The sequence below is a fragment of the Cryptomeria japonica genome, chromosome 3, assembly GCF_030272615.1.
Source record: "Cryptomeria japonica chromosome 3, Sugi_1.0, whole genome shotgun sequence".
NCBI lineage: Eukaryota > Viridiplantae > Streptophyta > Pinopsida > Cupressales > Cupressaceae > Cryptomeria > Cryptomeria japonica.
The window spans coordinates 361,918,591-361,937,997 of record NC_081407.1 but is presented as its reverse complement, the minus strand read 5'-3'; positions in this window follow the sequence as shown (position 1 = coordinate 361,937,997).

Here is a 19,407-nt window from a genome sequence, read left to right as displayed (position 1 = left end):
GGATTGCCATTCCCTCTATATTTCTCAAAGTGGGGTGCCTCAAAATGCTTGGGGAATGGAGGCATGTATACACTCTTGTCAAAGGGATTAGGACATAAATCTTGATATGTATACATAAATTATTTAATCCTAAAGGAAGAAATGACAAATTAGGTTAAATGATTGAATCATAAAACCCTAGAAGACGAATTAGAAATGCAAAAATGACAATTAGGTCTTGATTGAAGATAATTAATGTCATGATTTGATTTTGGATTGATAAATGACCAGTGCGACAAAATGATTTGATAAATGCGCCAATTGACGAGGAACAATGACAAATTGATCCAAATTGACATAATTGAGATAGACAACGATTGATGACAAAATGATCGCAAAATGACGAGATCATCAAGAGGACAAGAATCGACGACAAAATAGATTGCAAGATGACAAGGTTGACAATGACCACGATCGATGACAAATCGATCGCAAGATGACAAGATTGAATATGACAACGATCGATGACAAATCGATCGATAAAATGACAAGATTGAAGGATTGATGATACGATTGACAGGAGGACAAAACCCTAATTAGGATTGACGATGTCCAAAATGATGACAAATGAATACGCACATTGATACGATAGGGTAAAATTGATCAAAATCATGACTGGATAATGTTGTCGACAAGACCAAATTCGAAGATGAGATGATTGAAGAATGTAGAAGAATGACTCGATGTTCGCAAATGATAAAAATCAAGTGCGTGACATAGGAGAAATGTTAATGCGACGCAAAAACCTAAAATGAGGCAATGCGCAAATGTTAAAGTATGACTTCGCAAGCGTTGACCATTTTTGGGTGTCTACAATAGGATAAAAGCTTCATTTATTACTAGGGGAATGGAAGAGACTTTCATGGATCGTCTTTAGTGATCCATCAACAATGTTTTGGAGACACTCCTACTCTCTTTACCATTTGGTGGATTTCCTACCAGCACTTCGTGGAGGCCCACAATCCACTCTAGCTCTGTTTCTAGTGGAAACTCCTGTTCCAAAGATTAGCTGCATTTTCTTCTTCCTCCTTTCAACTTTCGTATAGGACATATCCTCATCAAACTCAATATCTTGAAGGTTAATATTCTCTTTTTCATCTCTACTCTACTCAACCATTAGAGATTGAGTAGTATGAGAAACTATAATATTCAGATCCATAACTGATGGAATACCATTATAGTCCAAGGTTGAGGATACCTCTGGTATAACACCCTTAGTCACCAACATACCAAAGGAAGATCCTAGCATAGGTGAGGATTGTCAATCTTTAAAAGTAAAATCCAAGTGGCCCTTTGAACAGACCAAACCCTCCAAATCACTGTTTTTATCACTCACAATAGTATTTCTGGACCCAACATCATTAGATAGTTGGACCAACACTCCCTCCTCTTCTAAAACATCACTCTTATTATTTTCAATACTTTCTTCCACATCCAGACCAACATTGCCAATCTTAGCCTCCATATGCTTAGAAGAAACCACCTTTGATCAATCCTCCCCAGGGACCATCTTCATAGCTTCCTGAACAGGGCAAGGGGACTTTACCCCAAATTGGATATCTTCTTTAGGGTTACTAGAAACCTCCTCATTCATGACCATTGTTGGCTCTTCTGCCTTCTTGTTTAGCTTAATTTTAGAGTTACTAGATGCCTCCTCATTCATGTGATCTGCTAGCTCTTCTCCCTTCTCATTCAGTTGGAATTTAGGTTTCCAAACCTTAGGGCCTATGGGTCTGGAAACAACCTTGTTAGCATTTTGGGGGCATCTTTTCACCCAGTGACCAAATTTTTTACATACAAATCAAACAAAAGATAGTGACTCATATTCAATGGCCTAAGAGAGAGATCCCAACTTAGATACAAGATCTATCAAAGGAGGGAGATCCTTAGATCGACAAATCCCAACAAAAATATGAGAATAGACCATCCTTTTTCTGGCAGCTGTCATAGGGTCGATCAATAATAGTTCCCCAAAAGATTCAGCAAAACCTTTGAAGATATCTTCATGCCAATATTCCAACAGAAGTCCAGGGAGCCTGACCCACACAGGAACAATTTCGAAGAAAGAATTAAACATATCCATATTAGCGGTCCATTTCTTTAGGGTAAGAGAGGATTGCCCCATGACCCAAGGTCCACTACATAGAATGGTAGGGATATCCTCAACACAAGAGAAGGAAAAATAGAAGAACCCCCTTGGAAGGGCCGAAGTCTCAACCGACTCTTACCTCTTACTAACAACTACCCTAACCAGATCAATATTAGGTCTCAGGCCTGCAAATTTTTTCCACAAGGGTCATATCCATAATAACAATATTATGATCAATAACTTGATTAGGGATCTCAAGAGAAACCTTACCACTATTATTGTAAGAAATAATAGCAATTGGGGGAAAGGAATATTTCCCAACCAGTTTTACCCCAAACAAAGAGGCTCACCAATTGCCCATTGCATCAAATAAAAAAACCCGCTCCATTTGACCCGTAAAGGGTTTCTCCATCTGAGGAGTCATGACTCGCCAAGAATGCTCACACATGGAATCTTAGACTTAGGGGCCCCATCACCCGGGTCCACCTGCAACCCAACTATCGAGTTCGTACCATCCTCAAAATCCGCTTCCCCCTAAATATTCATCCCACCAGTAGGCCTGGGTGACTAGGATCTAGCCCCCAATTGTCCTCGAGGCAAGCATTTCATTGCTAAAGTGACCAAAGATTCTCGCCTGCAACCGTCCTAAAATCCCTGCTCCATTCTGCCTGCAGAAAGCCTATCATATTAAGGATGATGATGTTGGCAATATAGCATTATAATAGACAATGAAAGATTGTTGGCATTTCAATAAGGATATTGGGAAGGTTGTTGATGATTATGGATATAACTAATTAAGGATGTTTACTGTCTTGATATTATTATTTTGTCATTGATGTCAAGAAATTGATTCTCTAATTCAGTATGATGTTGCCATATCTTGAGAAGTATGATTTGAAGAGTATAAAGTTGTTGGTAAAAGACATACAAATAATATGATGAATAAGGGGATGAATAAGGTATTCAATGGGCAACTATTACCGAGTTAGACAATGATGAGATCATGATGTTTAGATTGTTTTAACATCATACATATGTTGTAAATTGTAAGGTTAATACTATACTATGTGTAGCGTCCTAAAATTGCGACACTTGCAATTTCGACCGCATTTGGGTCTTCACGATGGCGATGCAACATGCAACCTGAATGGAGACCCCAAAACCTAATTATGACACTGAAAACTGCATTTTCTTGCACCCTGGCCTGAACCTCCTTTGCACCCTGCTGTCCCGGGAGGTGGGACCAGAGTGCCCAGTGCCCTGGTCCTTCAGGACCAGGGCGCGCCCTGGTCCCCCAGGACCATGGCGCCCAGCGCCCTAGTCCCTGGGTCCTATTTTGGGCCCGATCTCTTTTGGACTTCGGGTCTTTATGTTTGCAAATTGGAAAATTATATTTCTTGGTCAGCCTAAGGTCGGAAAAATCAGTCTATCAGCCCTAAATGACAAGTATATAAACTACATTTTCCTCTCTCATTTGGAGAGATAGATACATGACGGAAAAAGCGTGGAAACTATACTCAAGCATTCAAGCATTCCTTCAAGCAATTGATCATTTCAAGTCTCCATTCAAGGCTAAGTGTTGCATTCAAGACAAGGATTCAACCATTGAAGAGGAGATCACTTACAACATACTACTACAATATACAACATACAACATCTATACCTTCACACATAAGGATACAAACATCCTTACAACAAGGTATTAGTACTTGTTTTACATTACAGACATTTACATTTACAGCATTGCTCATTTCTTGGTTAATTCCAAAACCGGGGTTTGACCTAAAGGCAAACCCCTAATCCCTAACCCCCCAATCGTCTTCGCTTTTCTGTGTGTAGGTTGCAGGTACGTGGCTAAAATTGAAGATCTGGAATCTTTATGCAGAGACGAATAGATCCCCCTTCGTTTCGCGGATTTTTCGGAGGACCGTGGCGCTCGGGCGCCATCGTCCCGGCAACTTTCGCTCAAATTTGCAGGACAACGCCGTATCGACATTTTACTGCTAATTCCAGGTCCGCAGCTTCATACTATATTCCTATCTCAGTTTATAAGCGAATCTTTCTCACTTTCTATGCATTCCTAGCTTAATTCTTCTATGCACATTCTTTACAAAAGAGGGTAGCCTTGCTGTCATAACCCTTGAAACTCATTTAGCATCCAATCTTGCATTGCGTGGGATTGGATCTTGTGGGTTTCAACCCCTCTTTTGAATGTAAAGTCTCTCCCCTAAGTGAAAACCATCAACCCTAGTGAATCTCCCTTCTCTCTCCTTGGAGTTGGAAGAGGGGAGAGCAACTAGGGTTCGATCGTGATTTTCCGCTTTACATTTTGGTGAACCCGACGTGAACATCCTTTCTGATTATTCATGGTTAGATCTGAAAATTGGATTCCTTGATTACATTTCCATGTTTGATCTTGTGCAAATTTTAGAGGTTGATTGCATAAAAACCCTAAATTTTCTTTTTAGTAATTAAGCTTGTGAAATGTCTAAATGTTAATGCTTGTTTCAGATCTACCCTTCTATTACAAATTACCAATTCATATTTGTGCTTTAATTTTGAAAATTAAGTGGTTAAGTGTCAAAACCCTAATTTTTGAAACCCTCTTGATTCAACCTTTGTTCGACAATTTCACTGATCAAAACATCTCCAAATCAGCTGTAACTTTGGATTCCGCAATAAAATCACAATATCTTTCATCCCTGAAAATTTGGAAAAAAGTTGCGAGGACCATGTGCACTCCGAGCGCCATCGTCCCCGACATTTTTTCTGAAATTTCGGGAGCTAGATCTTACTGTATTTTCCTGCTAAAATCCAGAATTTTGGCTGATTTTATCAATTATAACACTTTCAAAATTAAAGTCAAAGTTGGTCTAGGGATTGCTTGGATTAATGCTTCTAATCATTCAAAAATCATTGAAATTGAAATTTTGTGTCAAAATTGTGTTCTTACTGTCCTAAATCTGAAAAGTGTGTTTGCATTCATTAAAAATTTCAGTGCTTTATTCAAATTCTTACAATTTGTGACTTTTGAAATTAAGTGCTTAATTACAACAACTTTAATTTCCGCTTTCAAAATTGAATTTTGCGTGAAATTGAGTCAATTTTTAAATTTCAAAATTTGCATTGCTCTTGACATTCCCTCTAAAATCATAAAATTCAAAATTTCAGTTTCCCTCTCTTTTTCAAAATTCAAATTTTTGTATTTTTCGACAATCTTGGTAGGGTTCAATTTCAAGATTGCAACTTTAATTTGGCCTATCTACAGATTGTAAAACCACTCAATTTTTTCAGATTAGCTCTAAAATCATCATAACTTTCATCCCTGCAAATTTCGAAAAAAGTTGCCGGGACCGTGTGCACTCCGAAGCACCACGGTCCCTGACATTTTTTCTGAAATTTCGGGAGATTGTCCTGATTGTATTTAACAGCTTAAATCCAGAAGATTGGCTGATTTTACTGAAAATTGCTACCTCTAAATTCAAAACTTTCTCTCTCTCTCTCTAGTGCATGAGTTTTACAACAATAATCCCTACTTACACTATTCCCGTTAGACGAAGCCATAGAATTAAGTCTTTCCGAGGTTTAATTACCGAGGAGATGGAACCTAATTTGAATAGCCTTTTTAACGAGGACATGGGTAATTCCTCTAATCCTCCTAATGATGAAGAAGCTCTCCATGAGGTTTCTGAAGAACAACTTTCAAAATTGGATAACCAATTTGACGATTTTCGACAATGGATGTCTCAAGAATACCCCGATAGTCAAGCTCTTCCTTTAATTAAGGGTCTAAAACGTATGCTTCAAAGTGATAAGAATGGAATTGATATTTTGCGTGGTATTGCACACATTGTGGATTCGAATGTGATGCCTATGAAGAGTTGTGCTGAAAATTTGGGTTATACACAACCTCCTACTCAAGTCAATCATTCTATTCCTTTGACGACTTCTATTGCTAGCATACCTACCTTTACATCAAACATAATGGCTACTTCTACACAAGACATTCCTCCTATGATCACCAGTCATGGGGGCAATCCTTCCTCTTCAATTAACCCTCTTCCTTCATTTAATCCGACTTCTTCATTCATTCCTTCAATGAGTGTCCCTATTATATCTCCACAAATGAACATGACGCAAGGGGGCAATTCATTCAATCATTCCATTCCTCCTTGTAGTGTTCCTCCTATCCAATCATCTCCTATGATTAATTATCATAGGGTCCCACCACCTTACTCTTTACCTTCTTTCAATAATATAACACCTCCATCTCAATCTAACACATCTAATATGAACTCTTCGACTGAAGTGACCATTAACAATCTTGCACAAACTGTCTCTTCTTTACAGCAACAAATTGCCTCTATGAATCAATCTAAGTTTAGTGTGCCCACATTTGATGTTGCGAGCCCACTTTCTCTTGACATTGTTCAAGCTATCCCTCCTAAACATGTTGAAATTCCACATTTGGAGCTTTATAATGGTAAGGGTGATCCTCTAACACATGTTAAGACTTTTCAAACAATATGTACTGATTTTGCTTATGACCAAAGGTTGCTTGCAAAATTGTTTACTAGAACATTAAGAGACAAAGCCCTACAATGGTATTGCTCGTTGCCTTCCTATTCTATTACTTCTTTTGAACAAATTGCAAATGCTTTCATTCAACAATTTCAAAACAATATAAGTCCTAAAGTTACTTTGATTGATTTAATGCATTGTAAACAAGGTGTTAAAGAAAAAGTGACTGATTTCATTGGTAGATATAAGCATTTGTATGCTCAAATTTCTTTTCCAGTGCCTGACAATGATATTCAAAGAATCTTTATTTCTAATTTACAAAAAGATATTCGAGACAAACTTCTGTTTTCTGAGTTTACTTCTTTCCAACAGTTGTGTGCAACTCTTCACAATTATCAACTGACTGTGAGTCAAATGGAACAACCACATCCTATGGCTCCGAGTGATAAGGGTGATAGCAGTCAACAACCATTTGGGAAGTTTAAACCAAATAGAGATTCCATCAAATTCAATGAAAACATCATCAACAACAATGTGAATGCAGCAGCAGGTGTGCCTCCTATTTCTAAATTTTTCAAGAAAGAAAGAAAGTATACTCCTTTGAATGAATCATTGCATAGTATTATGAATAAGTTATTGGAACAAAATGTGCTTACTCTTCCTCCTATAAGACAAATTGATCCTGCAAAGATTACTTCACCTTATTTTGATAACAAATCTTTTTGTCAATTTCATCGTCAGCCTGGGCATGATACTGAAAAATGTTTTTCTTTAAAGGGTAAAATTCAAGATTTGAATGATAATAATACTATTTCTGTTTCTGGAGTGAATGATAAAGGCAACACATCTGTAGCTCCTCCTAATCAAAATCTTCAGATTTTCACTAATCCATTACCTTCTCATACCTCTAATGCGATTGAGACTAATGATTCCTCTTTTTCATCTGATGGTCTTGTGTCTATGACTCCAAATGTGATTAACTTTGTAGAGCAGCAAGAAAACCCTAAAGAACTTTCCATCACATTTGATTCCAGTGAAACCATTAGAGCACCTGATGGTCCTTTATATATAGTTGCAAAAGTCAAGAATACACCTTGCCGTGGAGTGCTTATTGATCCTTCGTGCATGGTTAATGTTATTACTGAAGAATTTCTTTTTACTTTGCAATTGAATCAAGTGATATATGAAAAAACATATGTGATTGTGAAACTATTTGATGCATTTTCTTCTCCTGCAATTGGTTCTATTACATTGCCTATTGAGGTCCATAACAAATCCCTTGATGTGAACTTTGCTATTATTCCATCTTCCGAACAATTTCGTGTGAAGCTTGGCTATCCTTGGCTATCTTCCATGAAAGCTATTGCTTCTCCTATTCACAAGTGTTTGAAATTTCCCCATAATGGTGAAGTTGTTACTGTCAATCATAGTCTCTTTAAACCAACTGAAAGAACTTCTAGCGTTCCTCTTGATTACTTTTGGCCTAAACAATTCCAACCCCTTCCTCCGCGAAGTGATCATCTTTTCAAATCTTATCAAAAGTGGAAAAAAGATATGATCCTATCTCTAAGTGAACCTAGAACACCCAAACTTGACATTCCTATCATTCTTGAGAAGGAAGTTCTTCCTTTGAAAGATAAAACTAATGTCTTTCCTCAAGAAGATTCCCAACCCATCCCTATGGATGTGACTAGGTCTATATTTAATAAACCTTCCAAGAGTAGACCTATACCTCCTCGTCATGATGGACTTGGTCTCCTTCCTAAACCAAATATTCCTCCTTTATATGGAGCAGTTCCTCCTCCTTTCTTCTATAGAGAGAAGAGACCTTCTTCTTCTCCTATTATCCAGCCTAAGAGACCACAACCTAAACACCCAAGTGATAAGGATGAGAACATTCCTCCTCCTCAATCTTCTTCACTTCCTACTAAGACTAGACGAAATCGTTCTGCACGTGAACGCCGATGAAAGCGTCATCTTAGAGCTCAAGCAATTGCTTCTCAAACTTTGCAATCTCCAAAAACACCTTCAACAAGCATTATTCCATTTTCTCCTCAGCCGACGATTGAGCCGAAATCTCCTAAACATAAGATGCATGATGGTCTTGATCCTGTGCGAGTTAAAGATCCTATTTTTATAAATCTTGATGATGATATAGATGAAAATGTTATTCATGATGAAAATGCTACTTCTCTTGCTTCTGATAGTGAATATGAACTTGTTGATATTGATAACCATTTATCTAATGAATTTTCTAAAGCACTTATCCTAGCTCCTAGACAAGAACAACGTGGCTTGGAACATGAACATAGCCCTTGTTTGGATCTTGTGATAGCTCCATCTGCTGTGTTGGATGTTCCTCCTCTAGCGTGTTCCCTGCCTTCCTGAAACATTGATCAACAAGATCGGGGGGTAGATGACATGCTAGACTAGTTACATTAGCATAGCAGATTCTCTCCTCCTCTCTTGTGTTACTTCTTCTATACGTTACTCTCATTCTTCTATTTGTTGTCCTTGGTGTTGTCTACTTGAGGACGATGCAAAGCATTGAGATCTCTCGATCTCTCTCATGTTGACTCAAAAGACACATGTGTTCCCTTCTTCTAGGTGACCTTCCTTGATTGGGGAATGAAGAACAATTATGCATACATACATATGATATATATACATGAATTATCATACAGCATACTGACCCCGAGGAAAGCGAAGTCACCTTGTGCGTTGTGTTTTGTGTCTATTATCCTTGGGCTTATCTCACACTTGGGGGCTAAATCCTTGTGATAACGTGCTCCTTTCCCTTCTCATTTCTTATATGTATCACTACCTTAAAGCAATCACCCCCGGTGAGGCGTGTGCGATCGCTTTAACGTAGGGGGGCATACATCCCGTTCATATCTTTTCAAGATACTTGAAAATTTCTTGACAAATTTAGCTTTGCCTTGAAAATTTTTGATATCTTTCTTGCATGACTCATAGTGAGGGAACCTTACTACTGACAGTCATGGTTCTCCCTCATGATCTTCCCTTTTACTTTGTCAATCGAAGTCGTAAGATCCTTAGTCCACTGGGGGCTTGGTGTATCTTGCCTCCTTGATGTGGTGAAAGTCTTTCAATGTTGTTTCCTTGTACTTTACCGGAAGTATGAGCATACGCCTATACTCCCGCTAAAGTGGGGGCTAAATGTAGCGTCCTAAAATTGTGACACTTGCAATTTCGACCGCATTTGGGTCTTCACGATGGTGACACAACACGCAACCTGAATGGAGACCCCAAAACCTAATTATGACACTGAAAACTGCATTTTCTTGCACCCTGGCCTGAACCTCCTTTGCACCCTGCTGTCCCGGGAGGTGGGACCAGAGCGCCCAGTGCCCTGGTCCTTCAGGACCAGGGCGCGCCCTGGTCCCCCAGGACCATGGCGCCCAGCGCCCTAGTCCCTGGGTCCTATTTTGGGCCCGATCTCTTTTGGACTTCGGGTCTTTATGTTTGCAAATTGGAAAATTATATTTCTTGGTCAGCCTAAGGTCGGAAAAATCAGTCTATCAGCCCTAAATGACAAGTATATAAACTACATTTTCCTCTCTCATTTGGAGAGATAGATACATGACGGAAAAAGCGTGGAAACTATACTCAAGCATTCAAGCATTCCTTCAAGCAATTGATCATTTCAAGTCTCCATTCAAGGCTAAGTGTTGCATTCAAGACAAGGATTCAACCATTGAAGAGGAGATCACTTACAACATACTACTACAACATACAACATACAACATCTATACCTTCGCACATAAGGATACAAACATCCTTACAACAAGGTATTAGTACTTGTTTTACATTACAGACATTTACATTTACAGCATTGCTCATTTCTTGGTTAATTCCAAAACCGGGGTTTGACCTAAAGGCAAACCCCTAATCCCTAACCCCCCAATCATCTTCGCTTTTCTGTGTGTAGGTTGTAGGTACGTGGCTGAAATTGAAGATCTGGAATCTTTATGCAGAGACGAACAGATCCCCCTTCGTTTCGCGGATTTTTCGGAGGACCGTGGCACTCGGGCGCCATCGTCCTGGCAAATTTCGCTCAAATTTGTAGGACAGCACCGTATCGACATTTTACTGCTAATTCTAGGTCCGCAGCTTCATACTATATTCCTATCTCAGTTCATAAGCGAATCTTTCTCACTTTCTATGCATTCCTAGCTTAATTCTTCTATGCACATTCTTTACAAAAGAGGGTAGCCTTGCTGTCATAACCCTTGAAACTCATTTAGCATCCAATCTTGCATTGCGTGGGATTGGATCTTGTGGGTTTCAACCCCTCTTTTGAATGTAAAGTCTCTCCCCTAAGTGAAAACCATCAACCCTAGTGAATCTCCCTTCTCTCTCCTTGGAGTTGGAAGAGGGGAGAGCAACTAGGGTTCGATCGCGATTTTCTGCTTTACACTATGTTACCAAGCAAAGAACCTAGTCGGTAAACCCTAAGGAACCTAGTCGGTAAACCCTAAGGTTATCGGTATTGGTTAATGAAGGCGGAATGTCTACCAAGTGAAGTTTAGTATTTACTGAGTTGTAACCGAGCTATAACAGAGTGCATTAATTGTTTACATGCGGTATTTAATGAAGGAAGCTAATGAGCTGGAACTGATTAAATGATTGGTATGCCATGCATGAAGTTTGTTAATGAATCTAAGGCAATGGAAAGTCGGCATGATGATCTACAACGTAGATTGAACCACAATACCCTAGCACAAGTTCCAAGAAATGTATGCAAGTTCCAAGGAGGGGTAAAATGTTTTCAGATCGAAAGATGCATTGAACCTGGACAAGATTGAAGATCTGATGGCTATGATTGATCATGGGAAATGTGATCAAGGAGATTATGCGGTTACCTAATTGTTTATAAATAGGAAACTATTGATAAACAATGTATGCGAGCAAGTGTATGCACAGGGATGCTACACAGTGATTACCGAGCACAGAAGCTTGAAGACCTGTTTGAATAACAAAGTACAGAAGCCCAGCAGATAGACAAGATTAGTTCTATGTCTAGATTGTATTGAAAAAATAGGAATCTACTTTAGCATTTTAGATGTGAAGTTGCATATAGATTTTTATTATTGTTATTTTGTGAAAGTGACAGAAAATCTCTTAACTGAGTGGACCTAATAGTCTTATTTGTAAAACCCTCTAGCAAGGTGACATTATGATTGAGTGTTTGAAATCCTTCAACAAGGTCACTTCTAACAAGGTGAAGATCCTAACAGATCTGAGGGAAATCCCTTAACCGGGTCACATCTAGCAATGTGTTTGTAATCTTTAATAGGATTTGCTTTTAACTGAGCATACTCTAGAAGAGTAAATTTCTTAGTGGGTTCGAAATCCCACAGTGGTTTTTCCCTATTTGGGTTTCCACGTTAAATCTAGTGTTATGAGGTTTATGATGTTTATATGCTTTTGAGTTTGCATGTTTGACAATTTTGGTTATATTACTGAAGTATATGTTTTTGATTAATGAAAAAGCAAGTTTTGAAGGGGCCCCAAAACCCTATACAAGCAAGATTAAAATAGCAAAGCCATGAGAAATAGAACAAAAGGAAAAAACTAGCGGAAAACCGGGAAAAACCCACAAAAGCCCCTAAAAGCCAGCAGGCTGTCTAGTGATCAGATTTTATCCAGGGCTTTAGCCAGGGTGTTGCTAATTTCTTGCAGCTCTTTGATGTTGTCTTTGAGGTTGGGAGGGTCCTTGGCCATAGCAGCCACAACTTTCTTGATACTGGCCCTGGTTCTCTTAGCAGTTTCGCCCCTCGGGGTAGCATCGCCACCACTTCCAGTTTGGATGGTCTCCTCCTCTAGGTCAAGGTCCACAACTGGTTTAGGAGTATGGTCAAAGACCTTGGCAATGTCTTCTAGGTTTTTGGTGACAGTAGAGAGGATACTTGGGATAATTTTGGTAACATTACTGAAGTATATGTTACCGAGGTTGAATCTGATGTTTTTATGGAAGATTAAGTTTGTATGATTCACCCCCCCCTCTCATCTTGTTGGTTATTGGATTTGTACTTATATTAAGTATCAGAACTATCAATTGGTATCAGAGCTTTGGACTCCGGAAGGAAAGTTTAAAGGCACTTGAGTTAAAGATCCAAAGATGTATAAGAGGGATGCACCAAAGCTGAAAAAGTCAAGTTTCTCTACATGGCAGAAAAGAATGAAGCTGCATCTATCAGGAGTTGGAGAATATGCTGTATACTATCAGGAGAATGATTTTGTTTCACCGAGCACCTATCCATTGACTATGGAAGAGATAAAGGCAAAGCAAGAACATATTCAAGCAAAGATTGAAATAACATCTGCATTGACTGATTCAGAGTTTAATGATCTAGAAGGCTGCAATGATGCAAAGGCAATGTGGCATAAGCTCATATCAGTATATGGAGGAGATGAACATGTTCAAAGAGAAAAAGTAGATAGTGTAAGAGGACAACTTGAATCTATGAGGATGAATGAAGGTGAGAACATAACTCAGTACAATATAAGACTAAAGGAGATTGTCAATCAAATCAAAGGAGCAGGTGGAACTATTGAAGAAAAGGATATAACAAGTAAGTTGTTAAGAACCCTTCTACCAACTTATGCAATCCGAGTCTCTGCAATCAATGAATTGAGCTCTGTACCTAATATGCCAGTTTCTTTAGATGCTACTATTGGTAAGCTACATGCATTTGAGTTAAGTAACTTTGATAACAGTGAATCTTTGGTAAATAAAGTTGAATCTGCATTTAGTTCTTTTCATCTTGATGAATCTAACGATTACAATGAAAGAAAGTATAAGTACTCTGAAGGAGATCATAGTGGAGCAAGTGAAATATTTCATAAGAACATGGAGGAAGTACACAAAATGTATGAGGAAATTAGAAAGCAAGAAGAGTTTGAAGCACTATTAGCCAGAAGGTTATCGAGAGGAAAAGGTTAGTATAAAGGAAAACTACCTTTGAAATGTTTCAATTGTGATAAGATAGGACATATGGCTTCTAACTGTCCTGACAAAGATTCTACCGAAAAGAGAGATTACCGAGATGACAGACAAAAAGATAATCATTACAGATGACACCGAGACTTCAGAAGAAGAGATAGAAAGACATGCTTAATAGCTGATGAGGAATCCAATGATGATAAATCAGATGACAATGATACAGAGGAAGTAGTTTATGTGGCTATCAAAGATGGATCAGATGAAGAAAGGTATGAAGAAAAATCCCTAATATCACACATAAACACTAATGATTCTTGGATCATAGATAGTGGATGCTCACATCATATGAGAGGAGATAAACACAAGTTTGTTACATTAGAAGATTATGATGGAGGCTATGTTAGATTTGGTAATGATGCACCATGTTCGGTAAGAGGTAAAGGATATATAACACTTCTTGATAATGCAAGATGCAATGATGTTTATTGGGTTGAAGGTTTGAAATACAATTTGTTGAGTGTAGCACAACTAAACAATACAGGTTACTGAATAGAATTTCATAAGGGAATTGTCAAAGTTCATGACAAGAATGGAAAGTTAGCTGCTATTGGGACACAAACAAAAGGTAACACATGTCACCTTGACTCAACTCATAATAAGTGTTTGTATGCAAAGATAGATGATACTTGGTTATGGCATAAAAGGTTTTGTCATGTAAATTTTGATAATCTGATCAAAATAAGTAAGAAGCACCGAGTAAGAGGTCTACCGAGTCTTGAAAAACCTGAGAATGCTATGTGCCAAGGATGCTAGATGGGTAAGATGATGAGATCAAGCTTTACAAGTAAGTCTTACACTTCTAAGGGAATTTTAGATCTTGCGCATACTGATCTTTGTGGTCCTATGAAAGTTCAAAGTTATTATGGTGATAAATATTTCATATTATTTGTGGATGACTATTCAAGGATGATGTCAGTAATGTTTTTTTAAAAAAAATCAGAAGCTTTTCAAATGTTTAAATGGTACAAGGCAAGAGTTGAAAATGAAATAGGAAGACAACTGAAATGTCTTAGATCAGATAGAGGAGGAGAGTTCACATCTGATGAGTTCAACTTATTTTGCAATGATCATGGTATTAAAAGACAAGTCTCTACACCAAGAACTCCATAGCAAAATGGAATAGTTGAGAGAAGAAACAAATCTATTGTGGATTGTGCTAGAACATTGATGATTGAAAAGAAGGTGCCACAAACATTTTGGAGAGAAGCAATAAGCACAACAGTTTACACCTTGAACCGAGTTCAATTGAAGAAAGGTACTTTGAAGACACCATATAAAATCTGGTATGATAAGAAACCTAATGTTAGTTATTTTAAAATCTTTGGAAGTAGATGCTATGTTCATAAAGATGATAGAAATGGCACGTTTGATTAGAAAAGTGAAGAAGGAACATTTCTAGGTTATTCTTCTAGAAGCAAAGCATTTAAATGTCTGATCAAATCATCTAACAAAATAGTAGAAAGTACAAATGTGAAAATTGATGAATTTACAGAAAGATATGATGAAGGAAATTCCAAGGAACCAGAAGAGTATGATGAATTTTTCGATGTTCAACTGACAAGTCTTATCGAGAAAACTGTTGAAGAAAATGAAGAAAATATCCAGTTATCGAGTGATGAAGAAGACCATACAGAGCCTACCGAGCCTGTATTAGCCAAGTATGTCAAAAGACATCATGCACCAAGGCAGATTATAGGAGATAAGGATGATCTAGTGATGACAAGGAACAAATTGAGATAGAACACATGTTTGATATCTGAATTTGAACTGAGAATAGTGAAAGAGGGATTTAACAGTGAAGATTGGATAAATGCTATGACAGAAGAGATTGATCAAAACAAGAAGAATGACACATGGACACTAATCCCAAGACCAAAGGACAAAAATGTAATCGGTACAAAGTGGATTTTCAGAAACAAGCTAAATGAAAAAGGAGAGGTCATTCGAAACAAAGCAAGACTAGTTTGCAAAGGTTATGCTCAAGAAGAAGGAATTGATTATGGTGAAACTTTTGCACCCGTTGCTAGACTTGAAGGAGTAAGAACATTGTTGGCCTATGCTGCTTTCAAAAACTTCAAGGTATATCAAATGGATGTCAAATCTGCATTTCTGAATGGAATATTAGAAGAAGTTTTTATTGAACAACCTGAAGGATTTGTTGAAGACAAGAATAAAGATTAGGTATGTAAATTGAACAAAGCTTTATATGGTTTGAAACAAGCACCTAGAGCATGGTATGAAAGATTGCACTCTTATTTGATTAAGATTGGTTTTATAATGACAAGTGAGAACAACAATATATACATGAAGAATGATGAAAATGGAATACTGATCTCAACCATATTTGTTGATGATATTATATTTTGTGGCAATGACTCTTTATGCAAGAACTTTGGAAATGAAATGAGAAAAGAATTTGAGATGTCATTAATCAGAGAGATAAAGTATTTTATAGGTTTACAGATACTGCAAATGAAAAATGAGATTTTCATTACTCAATCCAAGTACATAAAGGAAATCTTGAAGAAGTTTGAAATGGAGGATTCAAAACCAGTAAGTACTCCTATGACTACCAACTGTAAATTATCAAAGAATGATGAATTTGCATCTGTTGATGAGACAATTTACTGATCCATGATTGGAAAGCTATAATATGTTGTTCACAGCAGACCAAACATAGCACATGCAGTAGGTATAGTTGTAAGATTCTTTGTAGATCCTAAGGAAACACACATGACTGCAATCAAAAGAATTTTTAGATACTTGAAAGGCACAGAGGATTATGGCTTAGTATATCAGAAAGGAATTGATTTTGATTTAAAATTTTATACTGATGCTGATTGGGCAGGCAACATTGATGATAGAAAAAGCACAAGTGGAGGAGCTTTCTTTTTAGGAGAAAGACTAGTGAGTTGGCTTAGCAAGAAACAAGGATGTGTTTCACAGTCAACAGCAGAAGCTGAATACGTTGCTGCAGCACTGAATTGTACCAACATTGCATGGATCTTAACAACTGTTGGAAGGTATAAATGAGAAAGTTACCGAGCTAGTAACTATATTTTGTGACAATACTAGTGCCATTAATATTTCAAAGAACCTTGTTATGCACTCTAAGACAAAGCACATCTCTATCAAATATCATTATCTTAGAGAAGAAGCTGAAGAGAAGAAAGTGGTGTTGGAGTATGTTAGCACAAAGGAACAAATAGCAGATATCTTCACCAAGCCACTACCAAGGGACACTTTTGAATATCTCAGAAGTAAGTTAGGGGTCCTACCCCTATCTTCTACTCACTGACTAAGTTCGGTGAAAGCATCAATCCGATGACTCTATCGAATATCTTTTAGGGAGTTGATGCTGATTTACACCCTTTAGGATGTTTTCTAAAGGTGTACAGGATATATACAGGAAATATTACAGGAAACAAGAATTGAAGACAAAATGCTTTGACCGAGACTGAATTGATACACAACAATAGGAAATCACTTCATACAGGAAGAAATTATGTTTTAGTTGTTTACTTTTTGGCATTGTTGTCAAAGGGGGAGAAGACTACTATAAAGGGGAGAAGATTGAGAAGACTACAGATTGGAAAGAAGACTGAAGAGAATAGGAGAAGTCTAATGTATGGGGGAGAGCATTTTAGTATTTCAGAATCACAACAATTCGAATCTTTTAAGGTCAAATCAATTGGTTTTGCCATCAATGCCAAAGGGGGAGATTGTTGGCAATATAGCATTATAACAGATAATGAAAGATTGTTGGCATTTCAATAAGGATATTGAGAAGGTTGTTGATGATTATGGATATAACTGATTAAGGATGTTTACTGTCTTGATATTATTATTTTGTCATTGATGTCAAGAAATTGATTTTCTAATTCAGTATGATGTTGCCATATCTTGAGAAGTATGATTTGAAGAGTATAAAGTTGTTGGTAAAAGACATAGAAAGAATATGATGAATAAGGGGATGAATAAGGTATTCAATGGGCAACTATTACCAAGTCAGACAATGATGAGATCATGATGTTTAGATTGTTTTAACATCATACATATGTTGTAAATTGTAAGGTTAATACTATACTATGTTACCAAGCAAAGAACCTAGTCGGTAAACCCTAAGGTTATTGGTATCGGTTAATGAAGGCGGAATGTCTACCGAGTGAAGTTTAGTATTTACCGAGTTGTAACCGAGCTATAACATAATGCATTAAATGTTTACATGAGGTATTTAATGAAGGAAGCTGATGAGCTGGAACTGATTAAATGATTGGTATGCCATGCATGAAGTTTGTTAATGAATCTAAGGCAATGGAAAGTCGACATGAAGATCTACAGCACAGATTGAACCACAATACCCTAGCACAAGTTCCAAGAAATGTATGCAAGTTCCAAGGCGGGTTAAAACATTTTCAGATTGAAAGATGCATTGAACTTGGACAAGATTGAAGATCTGATGGCTATGATTGATCATGGGAAATGTGATCAAGGAGATTAAGCAGTTACCTAATTGTTTATAAATAGGAAACTATTGATAAACAATGTATGAGGGCAAGTGTATGCATAGGGATGCTACATAGTGATTACCGAGCACAGAAGCTTGAAGACCTGTTTGAATAATAGAGTATAGAAGCCCAACAGATAGACAAGATTAGTTCTATGTCTAGATTGTATTGAACAAATAGGAATCTGCTTTAGCATTTTAGATGTGAAGTTGTAGATAGATTTTTATTACTGTTATTTTGTGAAAGTGACAAAAAATCTCTTAACCAAGTGGACCTAATAATCTTATTTGTAAAACCCTCTAGCAAGGTGACATTATGATTGAGTGTTTGAAATCCTTCAACAAGGTCACTTCTAACAAGGTGAAGATCCTAATATATCTGAGGGAAATCCCTTAACCGGGTCACATCTAGCAATGTGTTTGTAATCTTTAATAGGATTTGCTTTTAACCGAGCATACTCTAGAAGAGTATATTTCTTAGTGGGTTCAAAATCCCATAGTGGTTTTTCCCTATTTGGGTTTCCACGTTAAATCTGGTGTTATGAGGTTTATGATGTTTATAAGCTTTTGAGTTTGCATGTTTGATAGTTTTGGTTATATTACTGAAGTATATGTTACCAAGGTTGAATCTGATGTTTTTATGGAAGATTAAGTTTGTATGATTCACCCCCCCTCTCATCTTGTTGGTTATTGGATTTGTACTTATATTAAGTATCAGAACTATCAGATGCTGGCATTTTAGATTATGAAGAAGGTGTTTGTTTGTTTTTGGTAGAAAAGGATGCACCTAGATTTGGTATTTCTAAGACTGTTGCTACTGCATTTCATGTTGGAAGAGATAAGAATGAATGGTTGATAAACCTTGAAAAATATGATGGAGGTTTTGTTAGGTTCAGAGATGATCAAACTACACAAATTATTGGGATTGGTTCAATTTATTTTGATGGAAAGCATAACATTGATAATATCTATTATGTGAAGGGTTTGCATCATAATCTTTTGAGTATTGGATAGATATGTGAAAATGGATATAATGTTGTCTTTCAGGATATTGGATGTGAGATCTGAAAGGAATCCAAAATGGTTATTGTGGATGAAAGAAGGACAAATGGAAATTTGTATCAATTAGAAGGAGTTACAAGATATTGTTTATTATCTCAACTTGATGACAACTGACTATGACACCAAAGAATGTGTCATATCAACTTTGATAATCTAGTA